Source organism: Helianthus annuus, chromosome 2, assembly GCF_002127325.2.
Source record: "Helianthus annuus cultivar XRQ/B chromosome 2, HanXRQr2.0-SUNRISE, whole genome shotgun sequence".
NCBI lineage: Eukaryota > Viridiplantae > Streptophyta > Magnoliopsida > Asterales > Asteraceae > Helianthus > Helianthus annuus.
The window spans coordinates 63,924,405-63,949,664 of NC_035434.2; the positions used below are offsets into that span (position 1 = coordinate 63,924,405).

Consider the following 25,260-nt stretch of genomic DNA (forward strand, 5'->3'; position numbering starts at 1 on the left):
AAAGAAATCAAACCATAACGGTAATTTCAAAAAGAAAGGGTTGGGTTTTATTCCTACTGAAAAACAGAAAAATGAAAAATATGTTCGTGATTTTAAGTCCAAAATGTCATTTGTTTCAGGCACATCTACTGATGAAGAAGAAAAGACAAGTTTCTGGAGAGAAAAGAATAGTGAATTTTGGAAGAAGAAACAAGCTGAACAAAAGAAAGACTCGAGAACCTGTTTCAAGTGCAACAATGTTGGACATATCGCCAAAGATTGTACTCAGGCGATACAGTCAAAACAGGGAGTTTTTCGTACAATTTCAGAAAAGGTGTATGCGTTCGAATCACCACTTGACAGAACAAAGTTGTTTAAAGATTCTATTTTTGAAACTGGTGAATGTTCGACCAAGTTTTACAAAAAGAGAGCCAAATCTAGCAACCAGAAATGGGTTGTGAAGAATGGTGGTGAAAGCTCTAGCGATGATTCTGATAGATCGAAATCAGAGGAGCTATCTTCAGGCGATGAAACTGATTCCACAAAGTCAGTTGAGCCACAAGTTGATTTAAAATGTGAAGCTGATGTAAAAAATGAGAACTCAGTTCCGATGGTTAATGATGATGAATTTCCATCACTTCGGGCTGAGAATTATAAAAAGAAAATTGGTAAAGTTGAGATTTCTAACCAATTTTTCCATGATGAACAGGAATTTGATGCTGAAAAGGTCTTTAACCCCAGGGTAAAACATATCTTTGGCAAAATGATTGATCGAAAAGTCAAAGGGGTTAAAGAATTCTATGAGAAGAAGACAAAGAAGGAAAAAGTTGAACCATCCCTGGTTTGTGACTGGGATGGTACATATTTCGAACAGTAAGTCTCAGGACTTGCCGGAGCTCCCAGGTTGGTAAGCGTGGAGCATGAATCGGCATCTTTCTTAGAGTTGTATTCGGTAACGTCATTCAAACGGTAAAGAGGTTTGTTTATGTATTTCTTACAATTGGTACGGAGGTTTCTGAACTGAAAATGGTAAATCAAGGACATTAAGTTGTACTTGTATTTTCCTACATTGGTCGAAAGACAAGATGATGAACCACAACCCCGAACATTTGTTGGATATTTCTACAAATGATAATCTACAATTGGTAAAATCAATCAAACTTATTTTCCGGAAAAACCATTTTGATTAAAACAAACTTAAGTGTTTTGAAATCTAAATGGGAAAATAGTTTGTTGATAGGGGAAGTTCTGATTGTTTATGCCTAGTGAATGGCGAATTGAGGAGATTCGATATCAGTTGTCATGTTCTGTATAGTTTGTTTTCAATTTTCATTAGATGTATTTGAATTTTAGGGGGAGTAAGAATTTTTAGAGAAAATCCAAAAACATCAGAAAATTTGAAAAAGTCAAAAACATGATAAAATCAAAAATGAGTTTTTGTTGCATAAAAGAGGAAATGATAGTACATCAGTGGACTATCACAACACGCTAAAGAATTGGAAAGTCAAAATGTGATAAACGATCTTACTGCGGATGTGTTAGTAGATTTTCGCACATTTAGTAAATTGAAACGAGATATAAACCTAAATCAAACTTGCTTAATTCGTGGGTAACTATTCTTGGATATATGGGTAACCCCCGAAATCTTGTTTGAAAGGTCCCGTATTCTGAGATACTAGGTCTTTATACTCAGTGATATCTGGGGTATTATCCCGGGACTTCTGCTGTATGGAAGTACTGACCTAGTCCCCGGATAATACTTTCTGCAAATGCTTGAAAAAGCGCCGCCCTCAGCATGCTGATGAAACAATAAAATTGATAGTCGCTGCTGTTGAAATGCAAAAAGATCCTCTAAAGGGGACCCACCAAAAGTCGAAGCCGTCATCTCTCTGCGTATACGGAAGTATCGACCTGAGCTCTCACGGCCCTCGCACATAACCCCTTTACAGATATCAGCTGTGGTATACTCACCTGTAAGACTGAATATTTGGGATCTGGATACGGGAGTATATTCAAGTGGAGTGATACACAATTAAGTTTAAGTCTCTAAAACATTAATATCGTATCTCGAATCGATTAAAATTTGTGTTGAAAATTTAAGTGGACAAACATACTGACAATCTAGGTAAATTGTTTAGAACTGAGAATGTTTAAAGCTTAACGGTGTTGGTGATTTATCTCAAAACTGATATGATCCTCTTGCACGAGCTCACAAAAAATATTGTTTGTAAATAGTTTATTTTTGCATTTTAGTTTCTTTATTTCAAAATACAAAAAGATTTTTAGTGTGTTTTAGCATAAATTTTGAAAATTCAAAAAGATTTTCGACAACTGATGTTGGATAGCTGATTTTCAAAATTCCGAGTGCTAAACATGATGAGCAATACTTGAGGGGGAGTGTGTGTGTGAAATTAATTGATTTCATAATCTAACTCTGTCAAGTGGTTCATCAAAATATCTGTGTTTGTTTTGAATGAGAATCTGGATTGATGTATGTTCATATATTTGATAAATATATGTGAAAGAAATTTACTCTGAGGTAGAGTTGATGCAGGAAAGCCAGACGTCGATCCTGAAGATGTTGCTGAAGATCAAAAGAATGCCAGCAAATCGAGAGGGGGAGTCTGAAGAGAGTGAGAGAGAAGCTCAAAGACTGATAAAGACTAAAGTCGTTGAAGACTCGACACTTAAGACTCGTCAACATCTGAGGGGGAGTCTGTTGGTGCAGTCATCTGTCGACTACGTCTAGTGTCAAGTCTCGGCTGCGGTGCGGATCTGATCGGGGATGACATCACGAGTGACATCACCTAGGTGACATCACAAGTGATGTCATCATTCAAATATAAGTGATATTGGCCGATTAAATGTCTAAAGTAACAAAGTCTATAATTCACAAATCAAAATATCAAAGTCAAGATGGTTTGTGATTGGACCAATTGGTGGTCCAATGAAAGCTCACCAATGATAAGACCAATGAGTGGAAAGTATAGCATTTGAAGTCAACATGTCAGACCATTTTTCAGTAACATGGGAACCGCTTTTATGATCTTGGCTGAACCGCCTTTACGGCATCATGTTCTGAACCGCTTTAACGTCAGACGCTGGATCGCTTTTATGGTCAGTCCATTGGAGTGGTTCACATCGAGTATATATAGGTTGTTTGTTAATTCATTTGTAACGTTGTTCAGATTTGCTACCGAGGTGCTGCCGGTATTTCCTTGTACTGTAAACGTTGTTATATCAATATAGAAGAGGATTAAAGTATAATACAAGCTGTGTATACGTCCGTTTCTTTGTTTCCGCCTCTGAAACGGATTTGAGCTCTTCCGAACGACTCATTTAGGTCGAAGTCCGATCCTACAAATACCCGGGTCCAAAGATAACAAATTAAGGGTCGAATTAATCAATTATGCGATTTTGTGATTATGTGTTTATGTGTTCTCCTTTGTGTTTTGTGCGATCCGATTTTTTTCGAAATCCTCATAGAATCTTCCATATCTTCATATGAGGGATTCATAGTAGGATATTCAAAGGTACTACCTTGAATCCTTAATGGGCTTTTATGTGGTAGTTAAGACCCTTGGATTTATATAAGTGCCATTTCATAATTCGAAAAAGACCCCTTGAGTGGTCTAGTTAAAGATTGATTCAACATCTGGTCAAGAATGACATGTGATATAGCTGGAAAGACTTCTAGGTAGTCTGTTTTAAAAGATCATTTATTGATCTAAAGGACTCAATGATGGTCTAGTCACACTCATCACATGTTCGTTCATTTGGTTCTTCCCTACACATTATCAAATACACTGTGTGGACTATGCAAGGAATTACGTAATTATGGACGCGTACATAATTATGAAATTCAGTGCACGGAAACCACAGTAAGATTTATCATGTGTAAGAACTGATAGTGACAACAATAACGGAATGTGAACGATGTAATGGAGGTACGGTGGACGCACCATGGCACTTCATATACTTGTATATAAGTGTCCCTCTTACATTGCAAGCATAATGTTATTAAAGTTACTAGAAGTTCAGAACCCAACCAGTATTGTCTTATCTTTTCGACTTCATGTTTCCAGCTCTCACAAGTTTCCTCTAATTAAATTTCGGGACGAAATTTCCTGAAGTAGGGGAGACTGTGACATCTGTGCCTCCAAGACCATCGAAAAAATACCAAATCAATGAAATATTGTATTTCATACTTGGAATTTGTATAAATATGTGTATCGTTTTCACATATCAATTCTCGTTCGATTTCAAGCTCTAAATCACTTTCTGGAAAGTTATACGCAAACGGGTGCGTAAATGCAGTCGGTTTAATGCGACAAACACTCCGGGATAGTTAAATAGGCTTAACATACCTTAAATAACCTCAACATAACTTAGAAATAAGTTTTGGAAGGTTTGGTGTGTCGAAAGCAAGTTTGTTCGATCGTAGGGACTATTTGTGTCAAACTGCGAAACTATACCGATTCGTATGGTGTCGAACAGTCCGGAACTTGATCATAAGCTAAACATACCATAAATAACCTAAACATAGCTTAGAAATAAGCTTTGAGTGGTTCGGTGTGCGTAAACATGCTTATTTGATCTTTCAGGGACTAAAAGTGTCAAAAATGGCGTAAGTTTGCATTTTCGCGCATATCTTACGTTCTGACCACATCTGGACATCCAAAATTTTTGTACACACTAAAATATTTATATTTAAGTGATCGGCATGCAAAAATTCCATTCGTCGCTTAATTTGGATCGTTTTCGCGTCCGTTTGAGTTTCGTCGTAATTTAACGAACAACGCGACCGTACGACCAAACGAGCCGACATCCGAAAGTGTTCCAAGCATATTTTGAGTCCTCTAAACTTTATTGACCTTGTAGAGCCTTGAAAATGGCTTAACGGGGGTCAAAAAGGGCTGAAATGGGCTTAAAACACATGCAGGGACCTGAACTGTAATTTTTGAAACTTTGGCTGACCTGGGAGGGTCAGGCGGCCCGCGTGAGCCCCCTCCCATATCCCAGGCGGGCCGCATCAGGGTGCCAGTAACCAGAAAGTGTGTTTTTGGCTGCTGTTTGCAAATTCAGGGGCTGTTTTGGTAAATTCTTTGTGTGGTGACCAAGTTAACACTTCTCCAAGGCATGCTAGCTGTCCCTAAACACATGTATGGTTGTGATTTAATGCTTAATGACAAAGAAAACCACTTGTAATGATCCTAGAGCATCACCACAACTATAAATAGCAAGGCCTTTCACTCCATTCTTTGCTCATTCTCATTTCTTCTCCTCTACATCTGCTTGGAAGCTTTCTAAGCTGAATTGGGACTTTATCTTCTTTGTAGAAAAGATAGCAAGGACCCTAAGTGAGCTTCTTTCATTCTTTTTATGGCTTTTTCCTTATGTAGTGCAGAAAGTCAAACGTTTGGCCAACAGTTTGACTTTCGGTTTTGACCATCAATTGGTCAAGTCAAAGTTCAATTGAACTTTGAAACGTGATTGTAATCACGATAGTTATAATCCTTCGTGATTATAGCTATTGATTATCACGTTAGCTAGTTGTAGTGTCGAGTCAAAGTTTCGGTCAAAATGCGTTTTAGCACGCATTTTGCCTCGGAACTACTTTAGGGTATCAAAACACTTTGTTTTGATACCATGTTTTGACATGTCTAACTCGACACTATTAGTTTGTGCTTGTTTAGGGTCGTAAGTTAAGCGGTCTAAACAACCGCTTACACTTTCGAACCCGACCCGTTTGGTCGATCTTTAGGATCCGACCAAGCTTAGTTAGTGATCATAGTTTCATAGGGAATAACCACTGAGGTTATACCTTATGATCAGATAGGATTGGTTAGTCATATGCTTGTTAGCTTGTATGCCCATAGGAAATGACCAAAATGCCCTTTTGAAGCTAAAATCCGTAATTTGACTATGTGAACATATTTTTGACTTGTAATCTGATTTAGTAACATGTTTAGGGATAATTGGGCATGTAAGACTTGGCATAGCACATAGATTACCATCCGAACATAGTTATACGCTAACGACGCCTTATAGTAGCTTATGTTACCATAATGTGTCGAAACGGGTCAAAAGCACTTAGGTAGGCTTTCCAATCAGAATGTAGGGCCTATTAAATCATACCATATGAGTGCAATTACTCATTTGATTTATAGAACCTCATTCTATCCCATCTCCCGATTTAGGAGCCGATTTATTAACATAGTTACCTATACTAGGTGCCGGTTGATTCCGTGATACTTGGAGCTTAAATTGGTCTTATTCTCAAGGCTAATTAGCAATCCCAAGTGAGTACATAGTTCCCCTATTTTATTGTTTTCAATTGTTTTGGGGTGATTCATATGTACAAAACGAATTTCAAGGTTTAAACGAGGGTTTCAAAAACGATGGTTTATACTAAACTAATAACGATTTCAATAAAGTGAACAAGACTTGTTGGTTGTATTTACATAACAAATGACATTCATTAGCTCTGATCAAGCCGACCAGTATTAGGTTATGGTACCATAGGATCTGACAAATCCCGTTATCAGACTACACCCATTGTTATGTGTGGGGGTTATGTAGATAATGACCGAATCTGTTATTGTTAACTTACCCTATGGTGGTTTGTTAATGCGAGAAACGAGTTAGACGAGTCACAAAGGTTTGAATGTTGTTAGCAAGATGACCAAAAGTAGTTTCACTATTAAAACGAATACGATTTTGGGACGAGTTAAACAATTTGAAACGAGATACACGATTTGAAACAAGTTAGACGAATTAAACGATTGGTTTTTGGTAGTGATTAGATAATGGGACGGGTGTAGTATGATAGAATCATGGTAGATACGCCGCTGGTACATCTTATATATAAGTGCTTCTATCATATTACATTGTGTATCATTATTTAGTTCACTGGGGAAACGATTTTTGAAACGATGTCACACAACGAGGTTTTCAAAACGATATAAACCATACGAGTTTTATTAACGAGTTTTTATGAGATGTTTACAAGTTGTTATACTAAAACAAATGTTTTTGAGTTAAGAGTCATGGCTACGAGATTTTATAAACTATAACCAATTTGATTTGAGTTGGTTAATTATGTTGCAATACATTTTTTTTCTAAACGAGGTTTGTATTTTGACTCATGTAGTCTAACGAGATACTACAACATATAAACGAGCCATGAATCCGATACTCCCATAAAACCTATGTACTCGCCAGCATTTCTTTGCTGACTTTACTTTTTACATATGTTTCAGGTGGTATTGCTTGATGTTGCTTGCTTGGAAGCTTATGTCATATAGGACCTGGACGAGGCCTTAGTGATTTAAAAACAGTTATAAACAATATGTAGTTTGTTTGTTTTGATTTAAAGACAATGTACATTACATAATAATTCAACAAAACAAAACATTTGGTTACCATGGTTGTGAAACAATAATTCTGTTGCAACACTCCCCGACGTTTCTGCCACGGTTTGTTGTTTTAACGTGGTCGGGGTGTGACAGGTATCACCTAATCCCATACCCCACCCATACCGGTGAAATTTTTTAAAACTAATCCCATACCCGTCCCATTTGTGTTGGGTTTCTAGTATACCCGTCTGGCTCGGGTATTTTTGCCATCCCTACTTCACTGAATCACTGAGTTTAGAGTCCGTTCCATTTCAAGCCTTAATCATATAATCACACCCCTTTTTTTCGGTCGTCAATTCATCGGCCCTATCCTTTCGTGCCGCTTCAACGTTCAATCGTCCCTCGACATTTTTTTGTGTTTCCGCCACTCGCCAGTTTTATTTGGTTGGATTTAAGAGTGTAGTTTAAAACAATATTTAGCTAATGAGTTTAGTTGGGTAAATGATTTTAGTTGTTTAATGGGCTTAAACTTATACAGAAGTTAATGGATTGAACAAACATAATGGGTTTTTAAATTAATTAAAAAAATTATATATTATTATAATATTAAAATCACTATTCATTTTAATTCGTTTAGTAATATAATAATAATAATAATAATAATAATAATAATAATAATAATAATAATAATAATAATAATAATAATAATAATAATATAGTAATATATAGTAATAGTCTTTTATCCAAAAAAAAGTCATACATATAAATATATCCACACTATTTTTTATTTTAAAATATTGGGTCCTAGGTAGGGTGGCGTATCGTGTATACATGTACATGAATATACACGACACACGAAATCCCATACACGAACACGACACGATAAGCTTTTGTGACAGTTTTCCATACATGAACATCAAATATTTTTAATAGGTATACACGATAATTACCTGTTAACACCTGTTTACGAATGTTTCAATAATTACATATCTAGGAACCTGTTTAGTGAAACAAAAGTTGCCAAAAGTTCACAATATGTGTAAATAATGCATATACGCATAATTCGTAACAAGTTTGAAACAAAATCCATAAATGACAAATCACAATAGGTTTAAATAATTCATAACATCCATTCAAAACAATGTAAAGTTCAAATGAGTCTTCTCAAATCTTCAATTCAAAGTTCACATGGGTTTTTCTTCTCGACGGCCGGTGGTTGGGGTGGTGTTGCTAGGAGTTGGGCTGGAGAAGTGAAGAATTAGGTAGTGTTTGGTATGCAGGAATGGGAGGTGGAATGGAATGAACTATTGCAAGGGAATGAAAAAAGTGTGTTTGGTTGCTCAACGTAATGGAATCACCCATTACATAAGTCATTCCTTTCCCTCAAATTCATTTCATCCACTCCCCCTGTTTTTTTTTTCCATTCCCTCTCTCAGCCTACGTAATGGGTGATTTCATTACGTTGACCAACCAAACACACTTTTTATCATTCCCTCGCAATAGTTCATTACATTCCACCTCACATTCCTGCATACCAAACACTACCTAGGGGTGTGGATGGAATGGATTTGATGGAATGGAATGCCCTATGTAATGGGTCATTCCATTACCTTTACCAACCAAACACATTTTTTTTTCATTCCCTCGTAATAGTCTATTCCATTCCGCCTCTCATTCATGCATACCAAACACTACCTTAGGGTTTTTTTTTAATATGTCAATTGGAATGTGAACAGCAAGGGTTAGGGAAACTAGAGAGATAAATAATAAGATCATGTTTTCAAATCACATGGTCCCACTAAATTATATTTTTATTATATTAAAATTGTTAACATGTATTAACAGGTATGGAATAGGTAAACAAGTATTTTACCTGTTTAGACACGAAAATTAACAGGTATTTTCGTGTCTACCAGTTTAGTACATGTTACCTGTTAAGGCCATATACTGTTCGTGCATAATGTCTATAGCCTACGTCTGAAGTCTAGGTCATGATGTATAGGGGTTAAATATGTCAAATATGTAAAGTTTAGGGTTGTTTGATGTAATTTCTCATGAAAGGTTGTAATGTAATTCCGCACGAAATTACCCAGGGTAATTTCGCATGAACCGGAACATGTAATTCCATGCGGAATTAGAAGCCTATAAATAGGCAGTCATGTCTTCTCATTTGGCACGGAATTACATGTAGTGTCACGAAGTGCTGTTGAAATTCTACCGTGTAATCAAGTCTAATCTGAATGAGAAGCTTGTTTTGAAGTATAACAATCTGTTTCTACTCATTTCTTCACTGATTCTAAGCTGTTTGTTAGTTTCCGCCTCTCAAACAGTTGTGTATTGCCTCTGATTGACTCATTTGGTCGGTAAAACGATCCTATAAGTGGTATCATAGCCAGTGATGAGTCAATACACTTGAATCAGTGCCCTTTTCTACACATTCTTGGACTTCTGGACAATTTAACGGACAGAATGGACTGATTTTCTGATATTGTGTGTAAATACAGTTTTAACAAACCCTTGAGAGAATCAGATCAAAATTCGAACTAAAAGTGACAAAAAATGCGTAAAAAGGTTAATTTCGTTTGAACGAACATCTAATTTCGTTTGAAAAGTTGATGTATTTTCACACGAAATTACTGATTTCGTTTGAAATTATATCTAATTTCGTTTGAAGGTAATTCTGTTTGGCTAATTCCGCACGAAATTACGTATTTCGCTTGAAATGCCATTTGATTTCGCTTAAGAGTGTAATTTCGTGTGAGATAGATGTTTTTGCTTGAAACTTAATTTCGTGTGAAAGTCTAATTTCGTGTGAAAGTCCACTTTGTTTGTAATTTCGTTCGAAAGTCTGATTTCGTGTGGAGAACCTAATTTCGCTTGAAATTGACCTGTTTTCAAAACTTGAAAAATTTTTCCGTAAACTGTTTTTATAAAATGGATAACGGGTTTTACAACTTGTTTGTCGGCGGTGGAATGACGGCAGCACAAACCCCGGCTAGTATAGTACAAAATGTGAACATGGAGAATGAGCTCGGGACAATGCAGAAACCACCTAAATTGATGAATATTGATGAGTATGTTGGGTGGTCTGGAAGGTTTAAGACATGGGTACAAGCCAACCATTTCGAGTGTTGGATGAGGATCGAATCGAAATATATTCCTCCTAAGAATGGTTCGGGTCTTGAGAAGTCGATTAGCAGTTTGACACAACTTGAACAAGAAGATTTCAAGGCAAAAAAGAAGATGATGGGCATTCTACAACAAGCAATTAAAGAAGATATCTTAGTGTTACTGCAACATCAAGATAATTCACAATCAGTGTGGCATGCTTTGAAAGTGAAGTTTTTGGGAAGTGTATCAATGATAAAAAGCAAGACTGCTTTGCTGAAGAAAGAATTTGACATCTTCAGGGGAATTAAAGGTGAAACAACAAAACAGTAGATCGAGAGATACTATCACTTAGTTGTTGAAATGAAGCGTTTGGGTATTGAGAAAACTGATGAAGACTGGGTTGATAAACTGGCAGATGCCTTGCCATATGATGAATGGGGTACTTATCTTTTGGTGTTGAAGAACAACTTAGAGTATGTTGGGTTTAACCTCAGTTCATTCATTAAAAAGATCGAAGCACATGAACTTGAACTGATGAAGATCAGAAAGATGAATGCTGCAAATGATCAACAAGATGTTTCACTTTATTACAAAGGAAGTTCTTCGGCAACAACGAATCTAAGCCCGAAGATTCAGACAATGTTCAGTGCAGATTCAACATCCGGTGTTTCGTCTAGTACATTAAGCAACAACAAGCCTTCACCGTTTGCAAGTTATGAGCCAAATCCCAAGGCTTCAGAACAAATGTCTCCACGAAGCTCATCAAGCTCGAACAATCAGGGTTATGCTTCTGGGATACAGTGTAACATTGCTGTAAACATCAAAAATGGACAAGAGTTTACAGAAGCAGCTGCAAAGCAACACATCGCACTGTTAGCTTTCGTTCTTGAGTCATATGAGAGTTTGGTAGCTGGAAGGATCGGTAATCCAGACATGATAAAAGAGGATTACGATCAAATCGATCCAGAGGAGCTAGAGCTGATTGACATCAAATGGGGGATGGCTAGCTTGGTAAGAAGAGCCCAAAGGTTTATGGAAATTACGGGTTAGAACAGTTTGTCAGGACCAGATAACAAGCTCGGATTTTGTTGGTGCATACGTCTGTCGACTTCGTCTTGTATCGAGTCTTACATTGGTCATGGCACGAAGATCAAGAGTCCAAGCAAAAAGTTAATTCCGCATGGACCAACTAATTTCGCTTGAAGGTCATTAAGTAATTCCACGCGGAATTACTTTGTAATATCGTTTGGATGTAATTTCGTTTGACATGTAATTCCGCTTGAGCATGTTCAAGCGGAATTAGTCAGCCTATATATATGTGTGCTTCCGTTTCATTTGGAACGGAATTAGGAAGAGTGTTTCCGACGGTGAAGCTCTGTCGAAGTGTCGTCTTGCTATAAAATTGTTTCAGTGTAAGACCCAGCTTATTTTACCAAATTTAATAACCTAAAAACCTTGCATTTAACGCCAAAATGACGACTTTACAAAAACTTTCATAGTTTAACCCAAAATTAACACAACCTTCGTGTATTGTTGTTACAAACCACATACAAGACAGTAACTACCATTAATTTACATAGTTTCTAACACAAAGTTTGGATGCGGAAGCGTTCTTAAAATGTGTGTGTGTTCGGTTCGATTCATTTGCTTGATCTTCATCCTTTTTCTTGGTACCTGAGAACTAACATTTAAAACAAGCATTAGTACTAACACTCTTGGTAATTACGTATTCGAATCAGGTCCGAACACGGATTCGAGAAAATGATCAAAACAACTTTTGTCTAACAGGGCTCCACCGTAATTTACGGTGTCACCGTAAATTACGGTGGCTTCTGGTCATTTGGGATCTACCGTAACACAGTAGAGACTCACCGTAAATAATTTCAGGCCACCGTAAATTACGGTACTACCGTAATTTACGGTAGACTCTGCACATCTCTTCCTTGTTTAAAATGCAGTTTTCTTGCTGATTCGCTATGAGTCGAAACAACACAAATTCGCATAAATTGCTGCGCGGCTGGGCTAGTACTTCATACTTGTTTTGGTTTATAACATTACTCAACTATTCTTGAGCGGGCATGCTTACGAAATCAACTTACACCCTAGATTACAAGACATAATATTTGGTTGTTTATACTATTTTCATGCATCGGATATACACCTTAGCTCCTATATTAAGAACAAGATTTCTTAATTTGGGTATGGTGTTCGTTACACGGCATACTTATCATGTAATTCACGCATTGTGTAATAAGGTCATGCTTCATGCTTATTACCATAACTTGTTTGACCCGTTTGGGTGTTTAACTTACACACCATTTCGGATATGTAAGATTTCATGCATTTTCACTTGTTTTGACCCATTTACTTGTTTAAGGCACTAATCATATTCGTGACGTATTGGTAAATCTTGGTCGTCGTGTTTCAAAATTGACTACATAAAACTAACAATAAGGTATAATGTAACGAAACGATAAATTTCGTACCTTTAGAGCGCGCCTTTTCCTCGTGATTTCCCCTCGGCTTGTCCGCTAGAGGAACCGGACTCTTTGCCTAGAAAATTCAGTTTTCACAACATGTTTAGAACTCTTTTCATGACCATAATCTCATCATTATGGACCATTATCAATCTGCGTTTTTATCCAAATTTTAATATTTAAGTCCTCACTTAGGCATTTCTACAAACACCTAGCGGGTCAGATTTTTCCACCTTCATAAACAAGTTCGTGACTTTAAGATTTGCCATCAAATTTCACTATAATAGCAATTTTGCATACAATTAGTATCAATATCACTGAAATTATTTCTTATAATGAAATTTATACTAGGATTACACTCAAAATCCTAATATTCATCATCAACATACAAAACCCATAACTTAACATTTATGGATTCATGGAATTTTCTTGAATTAGGGCATGATTTCACCTATAGTTGTCTAGGTTTTAACCCTAGACACTATTTCATCTTTAATCTAACTAATTACTATCATGCATCAAATAAATTTCAGATTTTGCTAGATTCATGAGAATTTCAAGTAGTGAATTCTCACAAAATTTTACATACCTCTAGACCCTCTCGCGATGAGGAACACGATTCTAAGCTCGGATTTTGTTTTGGTTAGGATTTGAGCCTTCAATTTGCAAGAAATGGTGATGTTAGGGTTTTGGATATGGGGTTCGCCCCTTTTCTCTGCTTCTGTCGACCAGACCACCAATTTTTGGTGTGTTTGGTTTTGATTTTGTTACTATTAGTAATAAGAGTTTCATTTTTGACAAGTTTAGTCCCTTGACTACCATTTTCTCTAGTTTCAAGTATTTTAACCATAATATGAGTTATTTCTAGACTAGAACTTAACTAGGTTAAGTTCTTAATTGGTAATTTCTTGTTTATTAATTCCTTGAACTTTATAATATACGGGTTTACGTTTTTGGGGTGTTACAAGTCCACCCCCCTTAAAAGGGGTTTCGTCCCCGAAACCGAATTACGTACCAAATAATGTAGGGTAGAGACGCCGCATCTCCTCTTCGGATTCCCAAGTAGTGTCTGACCCTTTTCTGTGGTCCCACTTAACCTTGACTTGATTTATCACTTTGTTCCTCAAGCTTTTCTCTTTACGATCTAAAATCACAATCGGTTTCACTGCATAGTTGAGACTGTTATCCACCTCGATATCATCGTAGTGGACATGAGTGGTCTCGTCGGCCAAACATTTCCGGAGATGTGATACGTGAAATGTGTTATGAATCCCACTCAATTCTTCGGGTAATTCAAGTCGATAAGCTACCTTACCAACTCGTTCAATGATTCTAAATGGCCCAATGAATCTCGGGCTTAACTTTCCCCTTTTTCGGAATCTAATAATACCCTTCCATGGGGAAACCTTTAGCATGACCATTTCGCCAACTTGGAACTCGATTGGCCTATTTCTTTTGTCTGCGTATGCCTTTTGTCGGTCTTGAGCCGCCTTTAAATGTGTCCGAACTATGTCAATTTTCGCATTTGTAGCTCGGATTACGTCAGTTGGTGCTAGCCCTCGCGGGCCCACCTCTCCCCAACATACCGGAGTCCGACACTTTCTGCCATATAATAGCTCATACGGGGCCATTTTAATGCTCGCGTGATAGCTATTATTATACGCGAATTCGACCAAGGGTAAATGGACATCCCAACTACCCCCAAAGTCAATAATGCAAGCCCGTAGCATATCACCCAATGTTTGTATTGTTCTTTCGCTCTGCCCATCCGTTTGTGGATGGTAAGCAGTGCTAAGGAACAATTTGGTTCCCATCTGTTCTTGGAATTCACGCCAGAATTTCGAGGTAAACCGAGTATCTCTGTCTGATACAATGGATATCGGTACCCCATGCCTTGCTATGATTTCATTGGTGTATACCTCCGACATTTTCTCAGATGTATAGGTTTCACGAATCGGAATAAAGTGGGCGCTTTTAGTTAACCTATCCACGACCACCCAAATAGCGTCAAAACCACGACTTGTTTTAGGTAGTTTAGTCAATAGGTCCATCGTGATTTGCTCCCATTTCCAAACCGGAATTTCTAACGGTTGGAGCTTACCATACGGCTTTTGGTGTTCCGCTTTGACTTGTAGGCATGTCAAGCATTTTTCCACATATTTCACAGTGTCTCGCTTCATTCCGGGCCACCAATAGTTTTGCTTCAAGTCATGATACATTTTGGTCGCCCCCGGGTGAATGGAATAACGGGATTTATGAGCTTCATCAAGGAGAAGCTTCTTAACACCACATGTGTTGGGGACCCAGATTCTATTAAAACGAGTTCTTAGGCCGTGACTGCCCACTTCAAGGTCTTTAACTTGACCAATAATTCTTTCCTTTTTCCAGTTTTCCGCCTTTACAGCTTCATCTTGTGCTTCTCGAATTCGTTCTAGTAAACTTGAAGTCACAACCAGTTGCATTGATCGTACCCGTATCGGGGCATAATCTGTTTTGCGACTCAGCGCATCGGCAACTACATTGGCCCTTCCGGGGTGGTAATGTATTTCGCAGTCATAGTCCTTGACGGTTTCTAACCACCGCCTTTGCCGCATGTTTAATTCCTTCTGGTCGAAGAAATATTTCAAGCTTTTATGGTCGGTAAAGATTGTAAACTTTACTCCGTACAAGTAATGTCTCCATATCTTTAAGGCAAACACCACCGCCGCCAATTCTAAGTCGTGAACCGGATATTTATTTTCATGAATCTTCAATTGCCTCGAGGCATAGGCGATAACCTTGCCTCGTTGCATTAACACGCATCCGAGCCCCAATTGAGAAGCGTCCGAGTAAACCACCATGTCTTCAGTCCCTTCCGGTAAGGTCAGTACCGGAGCGTGGGTCAACTTTTCCTTGAGTGTTTGGAAAGCTTCCTCTTGCTTAATGCCCCACACAAACTTTTCCTCCTTACGAGTTAATTTGGTCAAGGGTAAGGCAATTTTGGAGAAATCCTGTATGAATCTCCGATAATATCCCGCAAGCCCTAAAAAGCTTCGGATTTCCGAGGGATTTCTTGGAGGGCTCCATTTTGTCACAGCTTCTATCTTTGACGGATCTACTAGTACTCCATCAGCACTAATAAGATGCCCAAGAAACTGTACTTCCCGTAACCAGAAAGCACACTTCGTGAATTTTGCATACAGCTTCTCTCGTCTAAGTGTGTCTAATATCTCCCGCAAATGACACACGTGCTCGGCTTCACTCTTTGAATATACCAGAATGTCGTCGATAAATACAATTACCGACTTATCTAGCATGGGTTTGCAAACCCGGTTCATGAGGTCCATGAAAGCCGCGGGCGCATTGGTCAATCCGAAAGGCATTACGAGGAATTCATAATGCCCGTACCTCGTACGGAAAGCCGTTTTGGGTACGTCCTCCTCCTTGACTTTCAATTGGTGATAACCGGATCGGAGATCAATTTTGGAAAACCAACTTGCTCCTTGCAGTTGGTCGAATAAATCGTCGATTCTTGGAAGTGGGTATCGATTCTTCACCGTGAGTTTGTTTAACTCCCGGTAATCGATACACATGCGCATACTGCCATCTTTCTTTTTCACGAATAAGACTGGTGCGCCCCACGGAGACACACTCGGTCGGATAAATCCCTTGTCAAGAAATTCCTGAATTTGAGACATCAATTCTTGTAACTCCGACGGTGCAAGTCGGTATGGCGCCTTGGCCACGGGTTTCGCGCCCGGAATCAACTCGATTCCGAACTCTACCTCCCGTTCTGGCGGTATCCCCGGTAGTTCTTCCGGAAACACGTCTTCATAATCTCGTACGACTGGTACATCCCCAACTTTGAGGAGTTCCTTTTCCGTTTCGCTCGCATATACCATAAAGGCCTTGCATCCATGTTTCATGAGTTTGCGAGCTTCTAGCATTGAGCATATCACCGGGTTACCTCCCTTTTCTCCATATATTGTAACTTGCTTTCCGCTAGGAGAAGTTAGTTTTATTTCCTTTCGGAAACAAACCACTTTTGCGTGGTAACGGGATAGCCAATCCATTCCCACTACCACTTGGAATTCTCCCATCGACATCGGGATCAAGTCTATTGCATATTCCTCGTCATCAATATTCATCGTGCAGTTTTTACATACATCACAGACAATAAAGCTTTTATTATTACCTATCTCTACCTCTAAAGGCATAGGCAATTTTGTTAGAACAAATGAGGGGTGTCGAATAAACCCATATGAAACAAAGGATTTATTCGCACCAGTATCAAATAACACACGTGCGGGAATTGAATTTATAGTGAATATACCTGAGACCACGTCAGGTTCGACCTTTGCTTCAGCAGCGGTCAATTGAAAGGATCTTGCTTTGGCTTTTGCGGCTTCACCTTTTGAATCTTGCCCTTCATTCTTTCCCGCCAATTCTGGGCACTCTGATCTTTTGTGACCCGTTCGGTAACAGTTATAACAAACGGTCACTTTTTCCGGGCATGATATAGCCATATGTCCCGTTTTTCGACATATAGGACATGGCTTATCCTTGAAGCGACATTCACCTTTGTGATTCTTGCCGCAGATTTTGCAACTTGGCGTACCGCTCTTTGCGTCTGATTTCTTTGATGTTTCATTCGTTCTTGCCTTCTTGGTAGGGCTTGGATTTATATCCTGTGCCCTTCGTTCACCCCGCTCTATACTCTTCTTCAACTCAATCTCCCTTTCCCGAGCAGCATTGACAATCTCGGTAAGGGTCTCATACTTTGAAGGGGTTATGAACTCCCTATATTCAGCGCTCAGCATGTTATGGTAGTAATAGACTTTCTGTTCTTCGTTCGTGATCAGATCATCACAGAACTTCATTTTGTCCATAAACACCCCCGTGATCTTGTCTATGGATTCACCCTTGTGTCTGAGTTGCATGAACTCTTCCTTAATCTTGTTTATAACCGCTTTGGGGCTATGGTGTTTAAGAAACGGCGTCTTAAACTCCTCCCACGTCATGGCCTTAGCCGCTTCGTTTCCAATCTCTTTCTTCTTGTTATCCCACCAATCCTTCGCTTGACCTCTTAATTGACCCGTACCATAAGCTACATAGTCATTTTCATCACAATGTGTTCTCTCGAACACTCCCTCGATATCGCCTATCCATCGCTGACACACGATTGGATCAACTTCCCCATTATAGATAGGCGGTTTACAAGCTATGAATTCCTTGTATGAACAAGGTTTTCGTTCCCCGGATTTTTCCTTTGCTAGATTTGAATTATCTTCCAGCTTCTTGATTCTTTCTTCTACCACTGATAAAACCGTATTTTGGATTTTATCAATGAAATTCGACAAGCTGTTTTCGATCGCCTTTCCAACTTCTTCGGCAATCACTATTCTCATCTGTTCGGTGACTCTTGGCACCGCATCTCCGTCACCTCCGCTTGCCATCTTTGATACTGAAATGTTTACATATATCGTTAAACATTTCATTTGTAATACATGTTTTACTTGTTTTGATTTGATCAAGTTCGCAACTTGACTCAATCATTCTTGTCTCATGCTTTTCTCGTGTTTGAGTGTGCTTACACACTCTTGATTCTATTATTCTTGTTTCATGCTTTTCTCGTGTTTGAGTGTGCTTACACACTCTTTTCCATGTATATTCGTTTGTGAATTATTTCTATACTTCTAAATTCTACTTAAGCAATAACTCTTACCGGATGTTGATCAAGCTTGAACCGAACACTTATTGGCAACCTTAAGCTCTGATTACCAACTTGTAAGACCCAGCTTATTTTACCAAATTTAATAACCTAAAAACCTTGCATTTAACGCCAAAATGACGACTTTACAAAAACTTTCATAGTTTAACCCAAAATTAACACAACCTTCGTGTATTGTTGTTACAAACCACATACAAGACAGTAACTACCATTAATTTACATAGTTTCTAACACAAAGTTTGGATGCGGAAGCGTTCTTAAAATGTGTGTGTGTTCGGTTCGATTCATTTGCTTGATCTTCATCCTTTTTCTTGGTACCTGAGAACTAACATTTAAAACAAGCATTAGTACTAACACTCTTGGTAATTACGTATTCGAATCAGGTCCGAACACGGATTCGAGAAAATGATCAAAACAACTTTTGTCTAACAGGGCTCCACCGTAATTTACGGTGTCACCGTAAATTACGGTGGCTTCTGGTCATTTGGGATCTACCGTAACACAGTAGAGACTCACCGTAAATAATTTCAGGCCACCGTAAATTACGGTACTACCGTAATTTACGGTAGACTCTGCACATCTCTTCCTTGTTTAAAATGCAGTTTTCTTGCTGATTCGCTATGAGTCGAAACAACACAAATTCGCATAAATTGCTGCGCGGCTGGGCTAGTACTTCATACTTGTTTTGGTTTATAACATTACTCAACTATTCTTGAGCGGGCATGCTTACGAAATCAACTTACACCCTAGATTACAAGACATAATATTTGGTTGTTTATACTATTTTCATGCATCGGATATACACCTTAGCTCCTATATTAAGAACAAGATTTCTTAATTTGGGTATGGTGTTCGTTACACGGCATACTTATCATGTAATTCACGCATTGTGTAATAAGGTCATGCTTCATGCTTATTACCATAACTTGTTTGACCCGTTTGGGTGTTAAACTTACACACCATTTCGGATATGTAAGATTTCATGCATTTTCACTTGTTTTGACCCATTTACTTGTTTAAGGCACTAATCATATTCGTGACGTATTGGTAAATCTTGGTCGTCGTGTTTCAAAATTGACTACATAAAACTAACAATAAGGTATAATGTAACGAAACGATAAATTTCGTACCTTTAGAGCGCGCCTTTTCCTCGTGATTTCCCCTCGGCTTGTCCGCTAGAGGAACCGGACTCTTTGCCTAGAAAATTCAGTTTTCACAACATGTTTAGAACTCTTTTCATGACCATAATCTCATCATTATGGACCATTATCAATCTGCGTTTTTATCCAAATTTTAATATTTAAGTCCTCACTTAGGCATTTCTACAAACACCTAGCGGGTCAGATTTTTCCACCTTCATAAACAAGTTCGTGACTTTAAGATTTGCCATCAAATTTCACTATAATAGCAATTTTGCATACAATTAGTATCAATATCACTGAAATTATTTCTTATAATGAAATTTATACTAGGATTACACTCAAAATCCTAATATTCATCATCAACATACAAAACCCATAACTTAACATTTATGGATTCATGGAATTTTCTTGAATTAGGGCATGATTTCACCTATAGTTGTCTAGGTTTTAACCCTAGACACTATTTCATCTTTAATCTAACTAATTACAACCTCTAGACCCTCTCGCGATGAGGAACACGATTCTAAGCTCGGATTTTGTTTTGGTTAGGATTTGAGCCTTCAATTTGCAAGAAATGGTGATGTTAGGGTTTTGGATATGGGGTTCGCCCCTTTTCTCTGCTTCTGTCGACCAGACCACCAATTTTTGGTGTGTTTGGTTTTGATTTTGTTACTATTAGTAATAAGAGTTTCATTTTTGACAAGTTTAGTCCCTTGACTACCATTTTCTCTAGTTTCAAGTATTTTAACCATAATATGAGTTATTTCTAGACTAGAACTTAACTAGGTTAAGTTCTTAATTGGTAATTTCTTGTTTATTAATTCCTTGAACTTTATAATATACGGGTTTACGTTTTTGGGGTGTTACATTCAGATCAATATATACGACAGTTAAAGTGAATATCTAGCTGAATCGAACTCATCATGTCTGTTTCTGCCTCTCATTTTGAGTAGAACGCCTCTGATTGACTCGTTTCGGGTCCGCACACGATCCTACAATTGGTATCAGAGCACAGGAGGAGGATTCAACCGATTTCAGCCTGATTTCATCTTATTTTCTTACTTCTACACCTTCTTTCTTCAATTGAACATGTTTTAACGGTCAAAATGATCTGAATTTCACATATTATCTGCGGAATTGTATTTTAACAAATCCTTGAAGAAATTGAACCTTAATTCAATCTAAATCTGATAATATACATAATTCCGCTTGAAAATCTGTTCGAAATAATGACATCAGCATTAATTCCGTTTGAAATTGTTCATTAATTTCGCACGGAATTACACTGTTTGGATAATTTCGTTTGAAATTTCTACTAATTCCGTGCGGAATTAGTAATTTCGTTCCACAGATTTAATTTCGTTTGAATTGTTGCTAATTGATGTGCGTGAAGTGTGTTATATTTTAGGTATATATTTTAAGCCCTTTTACACTTTTTAGCCAAGTTTTAAATTTATAAAACACGATATTTACTAACACTAAACACACATATGGGCAAGTGCACCCATCGTGGACGTAGTATAGTGTTGGTAAGATACCGAGGTCGTCCAAGGACACAAGAGCTTTTAGTACCGGTTTATCCTCAACGTCTAATCAAATCAAAATGTTAGAAAAAGGTTTTTAAACTAAGAAAATAAAACTAACTAAAATGCTGAAAAATAAAATAAAAATAAAAACAGATAGACAAGATGAATCAGTTGGATCCGACTCGTGTGTAGTGTAACCTTTGATTATTTTCGCACTTTTGCACTTGTTTAAGAGATTATCTTAGTTATTGTAGTAGGCCTCTTTTTTGAAGGCGACGTTACCCTCAACCCTGTAGTTTGAGTCAGCAAGGATACAATCCTAAAGGGTCGGATTATTGAAAGATAATTAATTAAGTTATTAATGCATAATATGGTAGGCCCCTCTTTTGAAGGCGACGTTACCCTCAGCTAAGTAGTCTGAGTCAGCAGGGATACAGTCCTAAGTAGCTGGGTTAAAGTTTTAATAGTAGTTTAACTTATGAGGGGATCAAAGAGTTTGGACCCCCGCCATCCAATACCTTTGGGTATTGAAGGAGGTCCTACTAAATTTGACTCAGGTCCTTTACAGGATCTATACACTGAACAATGGCAAGACTCTTACCAAACAGTTCCCTTAACCCCCAACCAGGTAGCCAACATACCTCTATATAGACCATGGAGATATGAATGGTGAAAATCTTTTATTTTATATAGACAGTAAAATAATGCCAAGACACACGGACAAACGATAAGAAAGAATCACCTTCAACATAGGAAACTAGTAATTAAAATCATTAATACAAAACCAATTAAAAGGTGCAAAAGATTAAAAATAAAAAGTATTACACTAAACACTTGTCTTCACCAAGTGATGTAAGAGACTTAGACAAACATGGCCTTTGATTGTCAAGAACTCTTACGATCAATCTTGGATCCTGAGACGAATCACACACTCTATGATGGATAATGGATGATGGTGGTGGATGATGGTGTTATGGTGGTGGTGGGTGGTGGGTGAAGTGTGAGAGAGGTGGTGTGCCAAGGGATGAGTTGCAAGAGCTCCAAACACTCCTATTTATAGGCTGAACAGAAGCTCGGGCACGGCCCCGTGTCCATGTGGCCCTCTCTCTTCATTAATTGCAATTCGCAATTCCAATAAATGCGCCTGCAGGAAGTTGACCACGCCCCCTTGTCCGCTGGGCACGGCCCCGTGGTGGGTAGTAGAAGCTTCTATGAGTTTGTCTTTTCTGCTGCTACTTGGGCACGGCCCCGTGCTCACTGAGCACGGGGCGTGTTCAGTCTTCTGTCTTCTTTGTTTTGCTTGGGAAGATGCGGTCGGGGGCTCGGGCATGTCACTTTTGTTCCTTTTCTTGTATTTATGTTAGATTTTGCTGTCTTTTTGCTTCTTTTGTTATTTTGAGCTCATTTAATCCTGAAAATACAAAAGGAAGACAAAAGCACACTTTTTCCAACATTAGTACTAAAAAAGGGTTAGTTTTATGCCACAATTGATGTAATTTATATGTTGCATTTTGTGCACATCAATTACCCCCACACTTGAATCTTTGCTTGTCCTCAAGCAAAACTCTTTATAATGTGGCTTTTTTCACTCCCAAATGGAATGGGTAGAAGAGAAGGTCTTTGGGCTTGTCATAAAGTGTCGGGATTTCCAAGATTCTTTATTTAGGTTTTATTTTTTTGTATTTACAATCCTATTCGTCATGATTTGTTAAAAACGTTTCTTAAGATAAATTAATTATTAGGGCATAACATACCTTTTTAAAATTCCATTTATATACAAGTTCACATACCTCACGGGGAATCACTCAACACTCGGCCGAAGGTGTATTTTTAGTGAATCACTCGAGAGCGGCATGGAACTTACTCCTACCATACGCTTGCCAAGCAATCAATCCTCCTCCTTTTTAATTATATTCCTTTGTAAATATCAAGAGGACTTTTTGGGTGAAGGGTTAGGCTTGGGCTAAAGGTGGGTGGTTGGGTTAGTGGTTAGTAAAAGGGCGAAAGATGTAACAAACGTCGCTTTTTGAAAGACTTTTTATTTTTCACAATTTTATTTTATTTTGATGAACCATTTGTTTCAAACAAAGTTATTTTTGATGAACTTGTTTGTTTGTTTGATTTCATCAAAAAAAATTTATTTTTTTTTTCAAGTCATGAGGAAATCGAACGTTGTTACTAAAAGAAAAGGGGTAAAATAAAAAGGTTTAGGTGGGTAGAAAGGGTGATTGTTTTGGGTTAAGAAATGAAAAGGTTTAGGCTCAAAGGGGTTGACTAGGGGGATTTTGGGTAGGTGGTAAAAAAATGAAAAATAATGGTGTAGAAAGAAAAAGGGTTAGTCCTAATGCCTCCATCATTTACTTACCTGGGTTTAAGTTGGTAAGGACCGGGAATGTATTGTTGTGGCAAGTTCTAGAGTTGTACGAACCAAGCGGCCATTCACACAAGAAACGAAAAATGAGCATTTAGTGTAAAGATATGTATTTGTATGCTCGATAAAGGCTCAAAACTCACTTTTGTGGGAAAGGGTTTTTATGTGATCAAGTATATATAATCAAATTTTAACTAAGTTTGTCATGCCTTTTCATAATTTTCTTATGTTGGTTCTTTTTATCACGACGCTATCGGTTGTAAACTTGTAAAAATATAATCATGTTAGAACTTGAATCCCAACTTAAACTTAGACAAGTAGAAAAAATGAAAATTTTTTGAAAAAATTTGGGGTGATTAGCGGTTCCAATAGAGTTTTGTGTAAGGCTTGTTATTAGGACTTGCAAGATTCAAGGTTTTAGCATCCCCCCCCCACACTTAAATTACACATTGTCCTCAATGTGTCCCAAAAATAAGTTTTTAGGTTGATTGAATGTGTAAAATGGTGTTAAAAGCAAAATTTTATGTTACTAGCATCCTGGACACGGCCCCGTGGTGACCGGGCATGGCCCCGTGTTCAGGTGCCAGTGACAAAAATTAAAGAAAAGGAACAGAAGCCTGGACATGGGGGCGTGTTCAGCGAACACGGCCCGCATCCAGTTACCTAAACTGGGCGATTTTCTGTAGAGTGTGCAGCACGGGGCCGTGTTGGGCGGACACGGCCCGTGCTGAGCTTACTGTAATGAAGAAATCGTTGTCGGATGGCCCTGTTTTCGTGCATGGCGATGTTTCTCGTTTCCCTTGTTATCCTTCACCATCCCGAGTGTGTTTTATTTATTACAACATCATCCAAACCTTAAAACCATCTTTTCATTAAAAACCATCATAGAGAGAATTACATTATCCTAAAATGCTACTAAGTTAGATAAGTAAGCACATGAAGCTTAAACCTAGGAGTTCTAGCCTACAAGTTATTTTAATTAGCAAAATTTCCAAGAAGATAATGGTCTTGGTTAGATGTGGCTTCACAGAACTCCTCCTTCCGGGCATGGATTCCTCATATGTCGGCGAGCCACTCCTCTATCTCCCTTGGGAGGAGGAAAGAGGGCTCGTTGGCGTCGGTTTGAGGAGGTACAACTTCCACCGGGACTTCTTATAGATCTTCAAGGGGAGGCTCCGCTGGAATGTCATCCCATCCGGTAGGGTTGTTGACTCCAAGTGCTAGGTTCCAATCCTCTTGAGGGAGGACGGGTTCCATGGGAGGTGTTACAAGAATATTTAACCTTTGGTGCAAGAGGTTAATTTCTTGTAAACTATTTTCCAGCCCCACCGTAAGATAGTTTATATGGTCTATTAGGACATCCTCTACCGAAGTCATTTCATCGAGAGCTTCCCGTAGTGCCATGACGTAGTGTACAAGGGTAGCTTCAATGGAAGGCCTCCTTCCTCTTCTACTGTTCGTTGAATGCACGGTTGATGTTCCACTGTTTTCACTTGACATTCTACGAAAATAAACCGAAACAGCTTATTTTAATGAAACAGTATCTTGGACACGGCCCCGTGCTCAATGAGCACGGCCCCGTGTTC

The 25,260-nt window shown here is 38.2% G+C and overlaps 1 long non-coding RNA gene across 3 annotated transcripts; it reads right to left on the reverse strand.

Moving 5' to 3' along the window:
• Positions 1 to 12,066: 12,066 nt before the first annotated feature.
• Positions 12,067 to 20,472, reverse strand: LOC110915988. 3 transcript variants are annotated; one of them, XR_002579410.2, is made up of 4 exons: positions 20,269 to 20,472; positions 19,766 to 19,832; positions 12,935 to 13,001; positions 12,067 to 12,129 (listed from the first exon to the last, which is right to left on the reverse strand). It is a non-coding gene; the product is annotated as an uncharacterized LOC110915988 (long non-coding RNA). The 3 variants fall into 3 exon arrangements; XR_002579412.2 differs by lacking the exons at positions 19,766 to 19,832; positions 20,269 to 20,472 and adding an exon at positions 13,515 to 13,707; XR_002579411.2 differs by lacking the exons at positions 12,067 to 12,129; positions 12,935 to 13,001 and adding an exon at positions 18,898 to 18,960 and having other exon boundaries at positions 20,269 to 20,461.
• Positions 20,473 to 25,260: the final 4,788 nt, after the last annotated feature.